Source organism: Camarhynchus parvulus, chromosome 20 (assembly GCF_901933205.1).
Source record: "Camarhynchus parvulus chromosome 20, STF_HiC, whole genome shotgun sequence".
In the NCBI taxonomy this organism is placed as follows: domain Eukaryota; kingdom Metazoa; phylum Chordata; class Aves; order Passeriformes; family Thraupidae; genus Camarhynchus; species Camarhynchus parvulus.
The window spans coordinates 5,648,567-5,667,202 of record NC_044590.1 but is presented as its reverse complement, the minus strand read 5'-3'; positions in this window follow the sequence as shown (position 1 = coordinate 5,667,202).

The window sequence follows — 18,636 nt, the reverse complement described above, 5'->3', positions numbered from 1 at the left end:
TGGTAGCACCAAATGCTGATTAAAAAGTTAAATTATGTCTCTGGTTCAATTACTGGTTGGTGATGGCAGCACATTGCACTGCTCTGAAGCTGTGAATATGCATCATGAGGGGAAAGCCCCTATTTGTTTGCAGGTAGTCACACCAAAAGTAATAGTATGGAATAATTAAATCTTTATGGAGATTATGTTTGTCACTGGGAGTGACTTGAGCTGGTAGAGAAAACGATGAAGTTAAACCTACACTGAGATGTGAGGGCAGAAATTCAAGATCATTTCTCTTCCATAACACATCATGTTCATAAGGCCAGACTGATTTTTTTACTTCTCATTTTTGGGAGTTGGAAATAAGAGGATGTAAAATTTAAAATTCTACCTTTTTTATTTTTATTTCACCGTTTACAGTCCCGTTGATATTCAAATATGTGTTTCTTCACTAAATACTTGCTATTTCTTTGAAGAACTTAAAGCTATTTATAAAGTTGCTCAAAGGGTATTAGTGAGATCTCAGTGAAGAAGAGAGCAGTATTTATTTCTAAGAATTAGACTGACCACAGTGCACTACAGAGCATGGGTAAGTGTTTTGCTTTTCCTCTTTAAAACCGAGGGATTTTATTTGGCCAGAGAAGATGGAAATTCCAATAAATGGGGCCATAAAAAAAACGTTGTAGGCAGAGATAGTGCAAAACTATCAAAAGAAAACTAACTGATGTAATGTTACTGCCCTTTTCTGCTTTTTTGCGCCTCTTGAAAAAAGGAGGTGAGAGGAGTAAGGGAAATTTAGTTAAAATAGCAGATAAATGCAAAACTAAGCACAAACATCTGATGGAGGGAAGTGTGTTTTGATGTAATGCTTCTTCTCCTGGTCTCTCAGCTACTTTGAATTCTTTATGTTGAACAATCTGTTTCCCTTGGAAAAAGCTCTGGCTCTTGCTGACAACAGTGCTCAGCATCTGCTCATTTCAGGAGAAAGCTGTTCTCTATTTTTGGGAAAGTGCAGGTTTTAACTGGAATTTGTGATCCTGCCCAAGAACAGAGCAAGTGTAGCTGGGGCTGTGATCACTGCCTTGGCTGTAGCCTGCCCTGTCCACAGCTCCTTTGAGAAGGAACAGCTCTTGTTCAGCCTATTTTTAGAATTAAGATAGTTGACTCAGAATGTTGAAATGACTTAATTGGGGTGTGACTTGGCAAAGGGAAATTTTGGATTTCACAAGAAACGTGGTTCAGCCTGATGGACTGTTCCATAGCTGGCATCATTCCCACAGTGCATCTTCCTAGTTCACATCTCTTGGTGCTTTCACCTAACGTGAGGGTGAAGGGAAGTGTCTTGGGTATGAACATTATCAATTTCACAGCTTTCCTGTCTTCAGAAAAGCTTATGTTGATTAAAAAAAGCTCTCAAATTGCCTATTGCAGATGCAGAACTGCTTTGCACGTGCAGTGTGGGATGTTTCTCATTTCCCTGTCAGAGCATGAGCAGGGCAGGGCTTTAGCAATTCCAAGAACAGCTTTTGTTCCCTGGTACAATGTGGGATTAATTTCCTTGTTTTATGTAGGACCATCATTTCAGGGCACCTTTGTAATCCCTTGGGAAATGCTACACACAAGAGTGCTGACTTGGCTTGTGTCTCCTCATTCTGCTTCCTGTAGCAACCCTGATCTCCCTTTTGTTCACATTCTGAGGTGTTTCTGCCAGCACAAGCAGGACCTTGGAGATGTGCCTTCTTCAACATGCAGGACTTCATGGAACTGGCATCATCACTGTCTTTTACTGAATATCCTTCAATTTGGAGAGCGTGGGAGGTTTTATGCCATCTGTCTGTTTATAAGTTATTCAAGAAATTATTTTTACCTGGGATGTTACCATGACAACAGACAGACAGTAAAGTCTTCACCAAATGCATTTCTAATGTCCAACTGCTGCTAAATCAGTAGGATCTGGTGTTTTGCTGTGGTTTCAATAATGAAGACAGTGGGAAAGAGGTTTAAATACTTGTTTTACCAAATATACATTCTCCAGGTATTTTTAGATTATTAATGCAATGCCTTGGGCAGTAATACATATTGCAAGCAACATCCTTAAGTATTTTTCCCCCTTCACCATCTGGATGTGAGAATACAAAGAAAATAATTTTTATCAGTAAAGGATACATTGATTTATACAGATATTATTAGGGAGCTTTTTTCATTATTTATATCTACTTTGATTTCTGTGCTTTGCTCTGTGGGTCTGCAAATTGTAAGCTGAGCAATTTGATGATTGATAACATTTCAGCATCTCCCTGGAAGTTGTATTCTGCAAACCCTCCTGAGTTAGAAACCACTGATGTAGTAGGAACTGTTCCTGCTGCTGCTGCTCTCTTGTGACAACACATTTCAGCTGAAAGCACTTGAGGGCAGAGAAATGGAATGTTCAGGTTCTTGCAGCTGGAGGCGTTTTGCTGAAATAGTATTTAGTCAGTTCTGATAAACTTTTGGCTCAGAAGTAGCAAATTAGATCATTGTCTGCACCTGGAGGGAGAGTCACTTTTCCATCCAAGACTGCCCATTCCCTGCAGTGGGCCCAGATTTAGCAAGTTTGGAGTTAAACTTAGTGGTGGAGAGTGGCTTCTTCACCCTCTTTGTGGATAATCAGCCCATTCAGGAAATAATGGATTTTGGAAGGTCTGGGGATTTATGGAGACTGTTCAGCTTTCTTAGTCTGTTGGCGTGTATGAAAATCCTTTTCTAATATAAATCTGTTTCATGCAAACTTGTAAAATATTGACAGTATATATTTATATGAGCACAAATAGTCTGATTTGTTGGGGGAAGAACTCCTCAGAGGTCTGCAAAAACCTTCTGCTTGTAACTTCAAAACCTGTCAGCAGAGGCTTTTGGCCACTTGTAAAAAAGCTGATTACCCAGAGCCCTTGAAAACAGTTTGGTGAAAAGACAAGGTGCTTTGGTGTTTTGGCCTGTATTCTGAAAATACATTGGTGACATTTGTTACCTGGCATGAAAATTCACATTTGTTAAGTGCAACTATCTGTAAAGTTTCTAGACCTCTGTCTCAATCTTTAACTTGTGCTAAGCCCCTCTGAAAGGTGCTCTGAGATACACAAAAGCTGAGATCCTTCCCAGATCTGCTGCTCAGGACTGAGGGTAGGACAAAAGCTGGAAGGGGAGTGCAGGGTAGGACTGATAACAAAACTGTGACATTGCAGAGGAAGTTTTGAACCATTTGTTTAAAGAGTGCAGGTTTAATCCTTAAATGAGCTATTTTGTACTTTCCCACAGGTAGAGCAGAGAGCAGGGGTAGGAGCCAAACAGGCTGAGCATGGAGGTTCTGGGGGTGTCAGGAAGGAGCAGTTACTGGCAAGGACCCCATTTCTGGGACAGCGTTAGATTCTGAGCTATCAAAGCAGGTTTTATTTCTTAAGCCACTGGCAAATTGTTGAGATTTTTCTTATATGTTATTCTTTTCAGTCCTCACACTGTGTCACTTTGAGGTCTCCCTTTGAATCAAAATACTCAATTGTGGTGTACTGAAATCAAAATGTTGACAGCAGTTGGATGGTCAGACATTTAATCACACCAAATTCTGTTCTTTATATGTAGTACCTGCCTAACTGAGCTAGCTTATTTTACAGTGTTCAGGGATTTATGCTTTTTTTCACTAATGCTAGATCAGCCACCAGGAATTTGGAACAAAAGAAGCAATTACAGAGGTGTAGCTGCATGTTGTATCACTGGTGTGCAGCACTTCAAAAATGAAAGCAAAGGATGCTGCTTTGTGTCCTCCAGTTTTATATATTTGACTTCTGTAAAAGAGAAATTACAACTAAAACATCATAACTGCAGCAATTCCTTGTTTGCTCTGACAAGGAACAAGAATTCCTAGTTTTAATCTATTTATTCCTAGTTTTAATTGTAAAAAACAATCTCTCAGTCTGCCTTGGCCACATGCTTGATTTGCAGAACTTGACAGCTCGTTCATTCACTCAGCAGCAGCATCAAGGTTAGAAGCATGGTGGGGTTTTTTGGTCCCAAATCTTTGTCTTTCTGAAAATGCCACTTCAGAACCAGGGAGTCGTGGTCAATGAGTTGGGAGAAGAAATAAAGAGCAATTTTTATCAACTGGGAGTAAAGACAACTCCAAAAGATTTCCTGATGCTGAGGAAAGAGCAACACTAATGAGCCCCTGTGGGAAATGTAATTTCCCTGTAGTGAGTAAAATAGTGGGTGGGGAGGAGAAGTAATTTTATGAGCCAGGTATAATTTCAAATTTTTCCTGAACTTACTGACCTTGCTGAGGATGGGAAAACACTGCAAGTTGCTAATTCAGTTATTTCAAAGACCATGGTAGTGGAAGATGAAAAGGAGGGTATTAATAAAAGACCAGCAGATGGGGTGATCTTTAGACAGATTTTTAAAAATTATTCACCCATCAGAGTTTATTTTAAATCATAAATACAAGCAAGGATGTGAACCTGCAGATCACAAATTGCACAGAACTTCCTCTTGTTGAATTCCAAAAGCCTCCTGGTGAAATGAGAGTCGGTTGTGAGGCACAGCCATCCTTAGAAACATTGAAAATTGTCATCTGCTCTGGGGACTGTGACCTGTGTTGGGACTTCAGAGAACCCACTGCCCCTTTCCCTCTCACTTCCTCGTGATGGACTGATGCTCCACAAAGTGAGTGGCCCACTGAGAGTGAGTAAAAACATACCAGGCATTTGTGAAGCTGTGCTTTTCAGTCAGGGAACAGATGCAGTTTTCCCCCAGAAAGACTCTGAGCATGGAGGTCAGCAGCAGTGAAAAGCCTGTGCTGCAAGGGGGGCTTGAGAGAGCCCTGCTCAGTTCTGCAGGGAGAGAAGAGAAGAGAAGAGAAGAGAAGAGAAGAGAAGAGAAGAGAAGAGAAGAGAAGAGAAGAGAAGAGAAGAGAAGAGAAGAGAAGAGAAGAGAAGAGAAGAGAAGAGAAAAGAGAAGAGAAGAAGAGAAGAGAAGAGAAGAGGAAGAGGAAGAGGAAGAGGAAGAGGAAGAGAAGAGGAAGAGAAGAAGGGGGAAGGTGGCAAATGCAAAAGCAACCCTGTGGTTTTTGTTCTTACTTGTTTTTTAAAGTGTGAGGGTGTGGTTATGTTAGAGATAAATGGAAAGACAGGAGGAGGGGAGGGAAAACGAGTGGTGCACAGTATGTGCTGCCATCAGCTTCCCCAGCACACCTGCAGTGAGGAGCCCACATGGGCTTCCCTGAGAGGCTTGTGGCTGCTGCAGCATCCCTCAGTTGTGGCTCATGGAGCAGCAAAGGTGGTGTTTGAGTTATTCCCAGGAGCCCAGCTGTGCCATTAGTCAGCCTGGTGAGGTTTGTCCAGAGGCACAGAGCATCTCTAGCCTGGTGACTACAGCAAGCATTCAGCCTGCTTGAAAGATTAGTTACAGGAGCTGTGGCAGCACAGAGAAAAGGAGGTTTATAGGCAGTACCACTCTGACACCTCTGCCCACAGGAAATGTTGTACAAACACAGGCCCAGAGTCCTGAACAGTTAAAATGGATTTTCTTTGTGATCTAATGTCATCCTTTCCAAGCAGTTACTTTTGCAGTTTTCTCACACTTCATTCTCCAAGGCACTTTTCATCCTCAGTAGAATAAGAGCATGTAATAAGCCATTAGTTTCTCAAATAGATCACACTCTGGAAAAAACACTGGGATTTTTCTGCTTTATGGATATCAGTGTGTATATTACATTTATGTACACATATACATGAATTTGCTTCCAAGAGGAGACGTTCATGGACAAATAGTGATGGCTTTTTCTTCACACAAATGGGAAGGTGGTAACTATCACTGTGTGTCTGAGCTGAAGGGAATTGGCACAGCCCCAGATGCTGCTGATTTCCACTAGCTGGCAATCTCATTGTACTTTTTATAAGAATGCATTAAAGGTATTAATGATGCTAACAAAGAGGAAAGTGGGATGATTAACAATGAAATGAAATAGCAGAGGAGGGAGGAGGTCTGGAAGGCTCAGTGTGCATCAGAGACTGTTCTCAGAGATGCAAACCAGGGAAAGCAACCCCTTTTTCACAGTTTTTGTCAGATAGTTGGTCTGGTGTGATGCCTGCCCAGTTGCCCACATCCCACGTTGGGTGGTTCCAGCCCAACAAATGGATTCTGCAAGGGTGGGTTCTCCTTCCTGCAAGAGCTTGCCAATAAATAAAAAAGCAATGGGTTTGGGGAGTTCTACAGTTCTTTTACAGTGTAGAAGTGCTGGGAAGATAAGGGTTTTATTCAGTGTTACCTTTTCTCTAAGCAGCACTGGCTTGCAGCACTGGCTCTGTCACAGAGAGCTGCTCCCTTCCCCATTACAATCCTGCCCACACTTTGTTTGTTAATTGAACTCTGACTATAAAACCCAAAATACCTTATTTCAGTGATTGGATCTTCACCCCAGGCTGCACAGCTAGCACAGCTAGTGGAGGGTAAAGGATCAGAATTAGCAAAGCTGGAGGAAATGTAATAGCAAATTCATGCCAAGAAGCCAACTGCAGAGATCCTGATCATCTCCATGGTGCTAATTTGGTGCTGCTGCTGTAGTTCACAGCATTGCCATTTCAGAGGCCATCAGCAGAGCTCAGTTAGATGAGCCTAAGAGAGCTGGGCAGGGCATTGGCTCTTTCCATAGGTCCAACTGCATATTTGGGATGCCTTTGAATTAGTTTGAATGTATAGGCATGGATGGATTACTCTGAGGTGACGTGATGTAGTTGGTAAATTGTTCTCAGAGTTCTGTGGAGTGGAGAAGTGGAAATAAACTGTTTTTTGGTAAATTGTATGAGTGTGCTGACCCCTCAGAGTGCTTTGCATCCTCCTCTGGCAAACAGATTTCTTAGCCTGTGTGTGCTCTGCTGCTCACAGGCCAGGCTGGGTTTCTGTTCCCTGTGGGCTGAGTGCTTCAGGAGCCAAGAATATTTTAGCCTTTGTTTTCTTTTCCTGAGCTCATGCCATTCTCAGCTCTGACTTCAGATGTGGCTCCCACAAGGTGGGAATCTCTCAGACTGGGGTCTTTGCAGGGATGTAGTTCAAGCTGAGAGTCAGCCTGGCTTGTGAGAATTACAACCAAGCAGTGAATTAAGGACTAGAGCTAAAAACTCAGCTCCAGTCTTAGTCATGCTGGATATTCTCTCGAGTCCCTGCTCTAGGTTACTGAGTCCTGGGAATGGAGATGGTTCTCAGGTGCCATTTGCTTGGAATTTGTTTTCACATGTGTCAGATTATTGCATTGCAAGGCTCCTAGCAAAGCTAAAGGGTACAAAATGAGGCTTTTCTGTTCCTCACCTGCCATTCCCATTTCTCTGCAGATCTGCAGAATGCAGGGAAGGATATGGGGAATGTAACTCCCAGTTGGCACCATCTGGCATAGCTCATGCTTGGCCTTCCAAGTATAGGATGTGATCACAGCCATGCAACTGTTCCATCCCCACATTGATGGGGCCTGTGGGTGCTACTGGCACAGTTTGTTCTGAAAGCAATTCCCGATTTTGTTAAAAAAAAAAAAAAATCCAAAAAACAGCCAAACAAACAAACAAAAAAACCCAAACAAACAAATCCAAAAAACCAAACATTATTAGAGCAGAAAAAAATTGGAAAAAATATAAACAAGCAAAGTCCCAGCAGGTTTGTTTAAAAAAAAATAAAAATAGGGGGGAATTTTTTATTTGGAGTATGAGGGGTCACAGAATATGATGTTCAGGACTGAAATGCAGCCAGAGGGCCCTGGGAAGCTCTGTCCTCCCTCACTGCCTTTTGTTCTGCTCCAGACAAGCTGCCTGCACTGCTGCATCCCTGGAATCATTTCCTTCTGACACAGAAGGCTTCCATTAATACTTTCCTGCTTGCATCTTTGTTTCTGGGCAATTTCCAGAGCATTAAGCCACAGCACATCCACTTATTCTGGGACTCCACATCTCAGTCATTAGCTTCTTTTGCAAAGCCCTGTCCACTGCATGCAGCAAACCTAATTGTGCTGTGCTGTTCCCTCCCCTTTGGCTGCTGCAGCAGTTCCAGCCTCAAAGAGCTCCACCTGATTAACCACAACTGTTCCTTGCTGAAATCACCTTGGTCCCTATTACTCAAGCTGTGCTTTTGCATTTGATCTTTTAAATGCTTTGTAATGCTTACCCCACCTTTACGTGAAGCTAATTGGGATGTAACTTCCTACAGCACTTGCAGATCTTTTCCTGTAATGGTGCCAAAAGCTTTTCTGTCTCTGGGGCCTGCACCTGAGTGTGCCTGTGGAATGACAGGTTTCCAGTGGCAAGGCTTTGCACCAGGATTTGACAGGGTAGATGTCTGACTCTGCTCACACTGGCAAAAGGGGGAGCCTTGGCTGGGAAGGGTTTGTGCTGCCAGCAGGGTTTAGAGCAGAAAAGTGCCAGGCAGCCCAGGGAAACAGCCCCCATGTTGTCCTGCTGTCACTGGCCAGTTTGCAATGCTGCTTTGCTCCATCCCAGTTCCACCTCCCTTCTCCCTGCTTTGATTTATTTGCAGACCCTTGGGTGTCAGCGCCTCGTGCCTTTTGCTCCCTGCCCCTGGGTCTGGCATCCCTGTGCCTTGGCATGAGCACTGCACAACCCTTCCTGCTGCAGGACCCCGTGGGATGTCTTTTATGAGGGTGCCACCCTACAAATAACCCCTCTAAAATGGAAATTGCCCATTTCCAAGCATGGCATAAAAGTCCTCTCTCTGTGAGCTGACATACGAGCTCCTGACAAATTCTCTCGTGTGCACATACCACCTCCTCCTCTCCTTTGCTTCTGCCTTTTTTTTTTTTTCCTTCATCTGAATGTAAGAGATTTGACACATCATATTAGGTGATTCTGTCGGGCTCATTTAAATACCACTGCTGCTTTGGAGATGCTGTTGGGGATAAGGTGGGCTTGGAGGCAGCTCCTTGTGTTGTGCAATAGCTCAAATCAGGCTCAGCAGCTGCAAGCAAGCCTTTGATCACTGCTTTGCACAAAACATGAACCTCTCTGAATCAGCTGGCATTTCCATATGGGAAGGCATACGAGATTGTATGGAATGAGGTGGGGGAAGGCTGGGTGTTACCACTGTGCAGTGAAGAGCACATCCATTCTCCCTGGAGGCTCTGTTAACTTGTGAGGGGCAAGGCTGGGGAAGAGGAGGCTTGTGCTGCCCCTGGGGATGGAGAAGGAGGATGGGAGGCCTGTGGAAACAAGGGAAGGAGGGGAGAACTAGTTTTTAGGTGAAGGCTGTAACCTTCTCCCATCCTTTTGGGCAGAAAGGGTTGTGGTTTTCTTTGGTTTTGTTTTGTTTTTTTAATGGGGTCTGGTTTATTTGCAGACCAGCAGGAAAGGCTTTGCTCCTTGCACGCTCCCTGCCTTGTCACTTCAGACACGAACTCTCGGCCAGCATCCCGCATCAGTGGAAGCCCTGGCATCCAGAACTGCTGCTTGTGAGAGGAAGGACCGGGGCAGGAGCAGATCGGTGATGTCTGGAAGGTCCAGAGAGAGTCCGGGGGATGCAGGGAAGGAGCCGAGCGCGCATCTTCTGACAGAGCAGCTCAACGCCCGCTTGGCGCCCTGCACCGGCCGCCGCTTCCCGCAGCCTGTGCTGGGATGGAGAGCGAGTGCCACCGTGTGCCCAGCGGCAGCCATGGCTCCCAGCCCGAGCTCGGGGTCCCGGTCCCTCCCTGTCCCCTCCTGTCCCGGCAGGGCTGCCAGCAGGGGTGGGAGCCGGGCTGGGCTCCCAGCACGGAGGGGGTCAGAGGCAGACAGCGGCGATGGGCTACAGTGTTGAGGGTGAAAGAATGCAGGAGAAGATCCCTTTAATACGGCAGCAGATCCCTTTTGGCTGTTTCCATGAATGCCGGAGCAGAGGGATGGCTCTGACCCCGCAGGGAGCGGGGCTGGACTGGCGGGAGGAGGCAGAGCTGCCTCCTCCATTCAGAATGAAATTTAATTCAAGCCACAGTCTTGAAACCGAACTCGTAGCTCCGGGCGTGTGTAGGCACAGGACACTGAATCATCCATCGGCCGCTCGGTGACCCAAACGCCACCCGCGATGGCCGGCACTGCCGGCGGGAGCGCTCGGGCTCGCTGTCCCCGCTGTCCCCGCTGTCCCCGAGGAGCAGCGACAGCGGTGCCATCCTGCGGCCGCCTGGCCCTTCGCAGGAGGCACGGGGGCTTTGTCCCGCCTTTGTCCTCTCTGTTCCGCCTCTGCCTCGGCTGTCCCTTTGTGCTACAGGTGATAAAAGTTTAAAGAGGCGCTGCCCGCTAGGGCTGGGCGGCACAGAGAGATGGAAAAGCGATCCCTGCGCTCTCCCCGGCCCAGAGAAGCTCCACAAACAACACAGGAAAGCTGTAAAATACAGGCAAGCTCAGCAGGGAGGGAGATGCTGTGCTGAGGGTCCCTCATTTCTGGTGGCAAAACTCGGGCAGCCCAGGCTGGGAAAGCTGTGCTGCAGGTCAGGTGAATTGTCCTGACAGCCTAAAGAAATCACCTCTCCCTTTCCTTGAGGGTAGAACACGGTTCAGGGCCCTTGAGTGAGTGCTTTGAATCCTTTTGCAAGTCCTCTGGACAGAGAGACAGCTGCATGAAATATATGTTATGTATATGAATATATGTTATATATATATATGAATATCTATATATATATGAATATATAAATATATATTCATATCTATATATATGAATATATATAGATATGAATATATATAGATATGTTAATATATATAGATATGTTAATATATATGTATACATATATGAATATATATAAAAATATATATACATATATATTCATATATATGTATATAAAATAAATATCAATTTTCAGGTGTATAACCTGTATAATAGATATATAATCCTACACACATTGATTATCGATGTTTTCCTGTGTTTCTGCAAATGTACCCAGGAAGGTGTGCAGTCAATTGAAAGGGAGCTATTAGGAGGTGAAAGAAAAATGTCCATCCCTCTGCGATGTCACCTGAGGGTATTTTACCTTGGTAATGCTCTCAATTGGTTTTGAGCTGGCTTGGGACAAACCATGTGAGGAAGTAATCCCAAATAGGATTATTTCCATAGGACTGATGAAGATACATCCCATTCCTATATTTTTAGGGAAAAAATGATGCTTGAATTTGACCAGTTCTGTTGTGATGCCTCAGCATTGTTTTTGTACAAGGACAAGGCACTGCACTCTTTTATTGTCACTTGAGCAGTGGCACCTTTCTGGTCTCTGTGGAGACACGGATGAACCCTCTGGGTTTAGGAAAAGACAGATGCTTGGGGGCTCTGCCATATTTTCAGGAGAAACAGATGTGTGATGTCACCTTCTGCTTGTGGCACTTTAGGGGCCACTGCTACCTTGGGACTCCTGCTAGGTGCTTTCCCAGTATCTTCCCTGGGCAGGAATTTCTCCTTCTTCTCAGGCTGTTCCATTGCTTCTCTATCCTTTCCACCAGAAAGAATTTTCCTATTATCTGAATCATTCTTGCTGCAGGTTGGGCCTGTTCCTACCTGCACGGCCATGGAAATTGTCTGGCTCCCTCTCCTTGCAGTAGCCTTTGATGCACTTCACTCTTACCCTCTCTCTTTCTTAGCTTCACCCTCATGTCATCAAAAGTCAGGCCTCTGCCCAGGCTGGTTTCTCCTTATCCTATTCGCAAGTGGTGCCTGTATTTCTTAATGTAGCTCAAATCCACGGCCTCCCTGGCACACACAGTGGGCTGATGAGGCAGCTCCATCTGCCCTGTGGTGATTTGGGAGAACAGACACCTATTTTTTAACCTGTCCTTAGTGGCTGATGTCAGGACTTGGACAGAATGAGCCTGTCATGTGCAAGGCCGTTCCCTGAGCTGTTGTCATGTGGATGTGGGGACTGGTGCTTTGTGTACATCTACAGCCAGGAGGTGCTTAGAGGGGGGAAGGTAACGCTTCCTTCTCACCCCAGCTTGGCTCCAGCCATGCTTTTCCCTGTGGGGAGGAAACTGTGTCACTCCTGAGTGTGGGCAACTGTACAGGGGAAATAAGATGATGGTTTCTCCTCCGTGGTGACTCTATCATAGAGTGGCCTGATCCAGACCCGTTGTTGCAGTTCATCTTTTCCCCAAGGCTTTCCCACCAGGAAACTGGACTAAAGCTGTGACTGGCACAGGAGTATATCTGATCTTGGCTAAATCCTCCTTCTGAATGTCAGGGAGGTGGTGCCTGTGGCTGGAGGTGACTTGGTGGCAGTGCTGTCCTTGCTGTGTGACTAATGGTGTTGCTCTGGAGGCTTTTTTCAGCCGAGCAGCCTGTGGGATGTGTGACTTCCCAGAGGAGGTGCCTCCAGCTGAACCACAGCAGAGCTGAGGCTCTGAGCCAGCCAGGAATCACTGCAGGATCATCACCAACCATGGCTAAGGAGCTGGCACTGAAGTGGGACCATATCCTCGAGGGACCTGTGAATCCACACCGAGATGATGGAGAAGGGAGAGCAGTTCATGGCACACAGAGCTCTCCGTGCAGGAGCTCTCTGCTCCCCGGTGCCTGAGCCTTGACTTACCTAGACAGGGGTCAGTGTAGGAGCAGGGAATGTGCAACACAAAACCACAGCTGGCAGTGCTGCCAGCCCTCCCCATCCTGCAGCCAGTGTGGCTCCTGCTGCCTCCCTGGGTGTCACAGCAGTGACACGGGCAGGGCTCCTTGTGGCGTGGTGGCCCCAAAGCTTTGTGGGGTTTGTGTGCCCCTCCCCAAGCTGTGCTGCAGCCTCTGTCTCTGCACAGAGCAGGGATGGGGATGGCACCTGCCAGGCACTCTGGAGCAGCAGGTATGGTAGCACAGGAGGGGGCTTTGTGTGAGGGAAGAGAGTTACACTCAAGTGGTCAAATTTAATAAATCCCCTCTTGTCTAAGAAGGGCGCACACAGCAAGCTTGAGGGAGAACATTTGGGAATTGAGGCAGTCCTGTTTGCTGAGGGGTCTCTGCAAAACCCTCCCTGGCAAACCTGGAGAGAGATCTGGTCCAGGATAAGCATCTGGCTTGCACCATTTTGGCACAGCCAATCTTGATTTTCAATCCCAATCCGGGGACCAGGCCCAGTCTGCTCCATTGGGCCCCGCACAGCTCCCACCAGTTACCTGCATTCCTTCAGAGCTGTCCTTGGCCTCTTGGTGGCCCCTGGAGGAAGCCAGCAGCTTTCCTGCTGCACTGCAGATTACCTTGGAGTGCCTTGCTCCCTTCTCTCAATGTCAGCTTTAGGTTTATCAGGATCTGTCTCCCTGTACTTGGGTTCTCTTTGCTCCCTACCAGCTTTGCAAAGAGCCAAGAACTTGTTCAAGAGCAGAACTGCCCTGTGGCTGGAGCTCTGCCCCCACAGGGCTGCATGGAAGAGACTATGGGGTGTTTCCATCCCACATCAGTGAATCCATTCACCGCATATCCTGGCTTATGCTGGGGGCAAATGAGGTCAAAATATGTCCTGTGACATTGCAGCACATGATGGATGTGAGAGCAAGCAGGTCTCCAACACCTCAGTACCTGTGCTGATCTTTTGGGAAAGAGGGAGGGGAGCAATCCAGCTTCTTTTAAGGATCTCTGTGGCCCTAGAGCCCTCCTGATGAAGCTGGGCCATCCTGCACCTCGCAGCCTCTTGCCCCATGAGCTGCTGCAGGTACAGCGTACCTGGCCTCACTGGAGCAGCGCTCAGGATCAGGTCCAGGAGAGGGATGGGTGGCTGCAGCTCTCAATGGAGCCCTGTGGGCACTGGGTGCTTTCTCACTCCTGTCTCCTGACAGGTTTGGAGCCACGACCCGTCCACAACTGCTCGGTTGTGCAATGCCCCTGCAGCAGAACAGCCTCTCCTGCCCTCCCCTCCCATGTCCTCTGCTCCTTCCCTCACCCCTCTTCCCCCAGGAGACCTACCTGAAAGTCCCTGCATTTCACAGGCCAGCTTGAAGTCAAGTAATCCCACAAAGCAGGGGAAGGTTTTCCTTTCCCCCCCTCCTAGGCAAGGCAGGTGCTCTGCCACTGACATTTCCACTGCAGACAAGGTCGTGTGTCCCACACAGGCACTGCAGGGATGGAGGATGGAGCCATCCACGGCCTCAGTTCCTTGGACAGACACAATGCTGACAAAAGTGGAGCAGACATGGAGCAGGGAGGGCGCACAGAGAGCTGGGTGTATGCGGCTCGATCCGGCTCTGTGGCTTTTTGCTGCCAAATAATCAAATCCTCCCTTGGCCAAGCACAGTCCTCAGGGAGCTCAAACTTAGGGCTCTCTATGTTTTTAGGAAGTTGAATACACGAGTCTTGCAACAGAGATTTATTGAGGTCTAAATCCTAACCTGAGAAGCGGTGTGGGCTGCTGCAGTCTCGCTGGAGACTGCGAAAGGGGACGTGTGCCACCTTGCAGGCTGCGGTGACAGGGCCGGAGGTGGCACTGGGGAGGCTGCAGTGCTGCAGCCCCTCACCTTGCCAGCCCTGCTTTTGGAAAAGAGCAGGCTCATCATTTAGTTCTGTGAATAGTTGAGTGGCAGAGGGGTTCAGAGGGGCACGACTGGACCCTGGACCTGTTTTGTGGCTCTGCAGAGCAGCAGGAGCCACGTGGCCGAGCCCCCATACGACTGAGGAGCATTGCAGGGGCAACGGCAAAAATAAAACCAAAAAAGAGCTGCTGAAAAAAATGAAGCAAAAAGCGCCCCCTTTCCTAAAATTCCCCAGAGGGGGATTTTTTCAGGGACCTTCTGAACGGCATTGTGGAGGCTGAGAAGAGGGGGGTGTCCCTTTGCAGGGGAGGGGGGTCCCTCTCTCTGCAACGAGGGGCTGCTCGTCACCCCCCGCCCACGCCCCGCTGCTCGGAGCGCTCCCTGCCCGCGGCCCCCCCAGCTCTGCCCGCATTGTCCTGCCGCTCCTCCTGCCCTTTGTACGCCGGGAGCCCCCGCAAGCCCCGGCGGGGCCGGAGCGGGGCCTCCCCCCGCCTCCCCCCGTGCCCCCGTTAATGCGAGGAGACAGCTGCCCCGCCGGGCGCTGGCGCATTGTTACTCCTATTTGTCAAAAGGCCGAGGATGCTCCATAGATCGCTCCGTGGCTGTTGTTAAGTGTAATTAGAGGGTTTATGTCCCCAATTTCCATGAAAATGAAGCTGTGAGGCTCCTCTCTTGGCATTCACCGCGTGCCTTAATTGTATGGACATTAAATCAAGGTCCGCTGTGAACACGCAGAGAGGGGCTCGGGCTGTCCCCGCTCGGAGCAGGGCAGGCGGCGAGCGGGGCTTGCGGGAGAGAGCGGCGGGGAGAGAAAGAGAGAGAGAGGCTGTCAGTGCAGGGTCCACCCCGCCGGGACCGCCGGCCGCCCTCCCCGCCGCCCGGGGCCCCCCTCCGCCGGGGCGGCCGCGGGGGCGCGGCGGGGCCGGGGGGCGGCGGGGAGCGGAGGAGGGCGGCGAGGAGGGGCTGCCTTGCGGCCGGGAGCCGCTGCCGTCCTTGCCCCCCCACGCTCCTCGCCCTGCCGGAGTCGGCAGCGTGCCCCGGACCTCCTGGCAGCCGCACCGCTGCGGCGCGCCCGGGCTCATGCGGAGCGGCGGGCGCGGAGCAGCCCCGGGGGCGGAGGGGCGGACAGACGGACGCATCCCGAGCTCCGGCCCTACCAGCGAGAAAAATGTGGCTGGTAGTGATAATAATGTAATAGTAATAACAATAATAATGGTAATAATAATGAGAAGAACAGCGGAGCCGGTAGCGCCGAGGACATCTCGCGACAAGGCTCCGGCTGCCGGTGCCGTGCGGCGCGTCCCGGCTCGGAGGCAGGAGCGGCGGCAAAGCGCCCGGAGATGCTGCACAGCCCTCCCGGTCCCGGGGCTGCGGGAGCGGCTCTCCCCTCCACGCCGGGCCGCCGCCGTCCGAGCCCCGGGCAGCCGGCGGGGGGATGCGGGGGATGCGGGGGACCCCCGCTCCCTCCCCAGAGAGAAATTAAAATCCCGCTCGGATGTTTGTCTTTGCTGGCCAGGCAAAGGAACCGATTTCTCTCCTCTTGAAGGGAAACCGGCGGAGGTTAAACATGCGTTTCCCATCTCTCTGCTCCGCCGCATTTTGGCATGATAATCGCTTCATTTTAAAAAATGAATAGCAATGCAAAAAGGAAAAAAAAATTTAAAATTGAGAGGGATTGAAAAGGGGTAAAGCAATTAAACGGTTTCGTTGATCGCCGTCAGACTTAGAGTCGCCTTATGAATTTAGGACGATTTCTCTCTCTAGATATCGCGTCTGAAAAATTCTCACCCCCTCCCCTTGCTCCCCTCTTTTTTGTCCAAAAGCAAAAAAAAAAAAAAAAAAGGAAAGAAAGAACAAAAAAAATTATCACAAGCCCATTAAGGTCGCTTGCACAAGGGGAGGAAAAAAATTCCTGATGCTGTTCCAAGTCAGCGATAAAGCCGGTCGCTCCCCGCCACTGTCGCCCGCACCCCGCGCTCACAGCCGGAGCCCCGCTCGTAGCGGATTTACCCACTCGTGGACGCGGCGCCCGGCGGCTCCGGCGGCACAAACTCCGCTCCTCGCTCAGATCCAGTGCAAACGCCCTCCCGTGGCTCAGGACGCTTGTTTTTGTGTAGGCAAGCTGGAGATGAATAAGAAAGGCGCCTAGTCTCTCATTATCTTTGAATTTCAGACTTTTCTTTTCTCTCTCTTTTCTTTCCCCCCTTTTCTCTCTCTCTCTCTCTTTTTTTTTTTTCCTCTTTTCTCCTCCTGCCCTGGAACAATGCAGAAGGACCTCATCAGAGTGAAAACCAGGCTCCCGCTAGGCTTTAAAAGCAAGATGAACTTGGTGCACCACCCATCTTTCTCTTCTCTTCTCCGAAGCTCTTTAAAGGGGTTATGAGGCGTCTCTCTCAATTTATCCCTTTTCTCTTGATCTTCCTAGCAGAGGGGTTTGGGGTCTAGTCCTGGCTGTTTCAGCTGATCTCATCCAGTCTAAGGGATTAGAGCTTCTTCTCCGCATCCCGGCTCTCAGCACATCTGCTGATTGGGTTCAGCACAAGAGGATTACATTGGGACCCAATGACGTCACCGCTAGGACATAAGTTCTCCTCCATTAACCAAATCCTCATCAGCAAGATGTCCTTGAAACTGGAGGAGTAACATTCAGGACTCCATCGCCAGCCCGTCCCCACCTTCCTCCCGGGCGGGCTGCTGGGGCTTTCGGAAAAAATATTGTTTAAGCTTTGAGCACTTGCAGCTGCATCAATAATGCACCGCTCCGGGCTGGAGGATCGAGGCGGCACAGGAGAACGTGTACCCTATAAATAGGGTTCTGCACCTAAACTGTTAATCAGAGGAGCTTTATATATTCTGTTGCTTTTTCTTTTTTTTTTTTTTTTTTTTTTTTTTGTTGGGAAGGGAGGGGGGGTGGAGGGGCAGAGGGGGAGGGGAAAGCTGAATCCTACAGTTATATTTCCAAGCTCAAAAAGACATCAGCGATAATTTTCTTTAGAGCTGACATGGATGTAATTTTAAAACGTGTTTTCTTTCTTTCTTTTTTTTTTTTTTAAAGTAATGTGTAGGATTTCACCCCCGTTCTCTCCGAGAAGAGACAATGTGTCCTGAGTTATATAAAGTAAGAGGCTCCCTTTAAATATACAATACGAATTTTATATTTTGGGGTTTAATGCTAGATTTTTCTTAACGCTGCATGAGCTCAGATTCACAGGAGCGAGGACCTCGAAGGAAATGGGTTTGACTTCCAAGTGACAAACAGAGAGAGTAATTTATTTTTTTTCTTTAAGCTAAAACTTCCACCCTGGAAAACACTGGAAGCACGTATAGATTTGCTGCCCTCAACCTGCTCTAACCTATGCCGTGGCATCCAGGCATCTCTCCCCATCCTTCTCAGGCATCCTGCACTTGCAGTTTAGCTGGTGCCTCACTATATCCTTCCACCACATCCATTTTGAGAGCTGGGAAGCAGAGATGGGTTTGCTGCAGCTCTTGTTGGTTAAACTTACAGACCTCATCACAGGGCGGCTGCTGCAATGGAAAGAGGCTCTGAGATTTATTTATTTATCTCAGGCCACCAAATTTAATCTCTGGGAAAAGAAATCATGTTTAATAACAAGCAGACTATGTCCAGTTAGTAGAGGTCTTGCTTAGTAGCCTTATATGTGTTTAATTTTTTGGTAATCACCCTGCTTCTCCAGTGCTAGTTATCCATCCCTCCCACTCCAAACACACACATCCCCAAAAAAACTGTATACAGGCGCACTCACACTCATTTTTGTGACAGGATGTGCAGGTCTGTGCCTCTCTACACGCCCTTATCCTCTTCCTAGAGTAACTTTTATGGCCAGCAGTGCTGTGCGTGTTCGCTGGCAGAGCTTTCAGGTGAGGATTTATTTGCCTGGGTGTGTTTCTATACACTGTGGTATTTTCCTTCATGGTAGGAAGGGTGTAAGGCGGGGGAAGGCAGGAAACAATTGTTTTGATGGAAGGCACCTCGCTCCAGCGTTGGAAGTCTCTCCCTGCCGCAGCTCTATGAGCATTTCCAGGACAGCTGGGCAACAACCGCTGGAAGAGGGATCTATTTATTCCCTTCCTCACTGGAGCAAAACAATTGTTTTGAGGCCATCATCTCCCTCGCTGATGGCCTGATGGCCGTGCCATGCCAGGC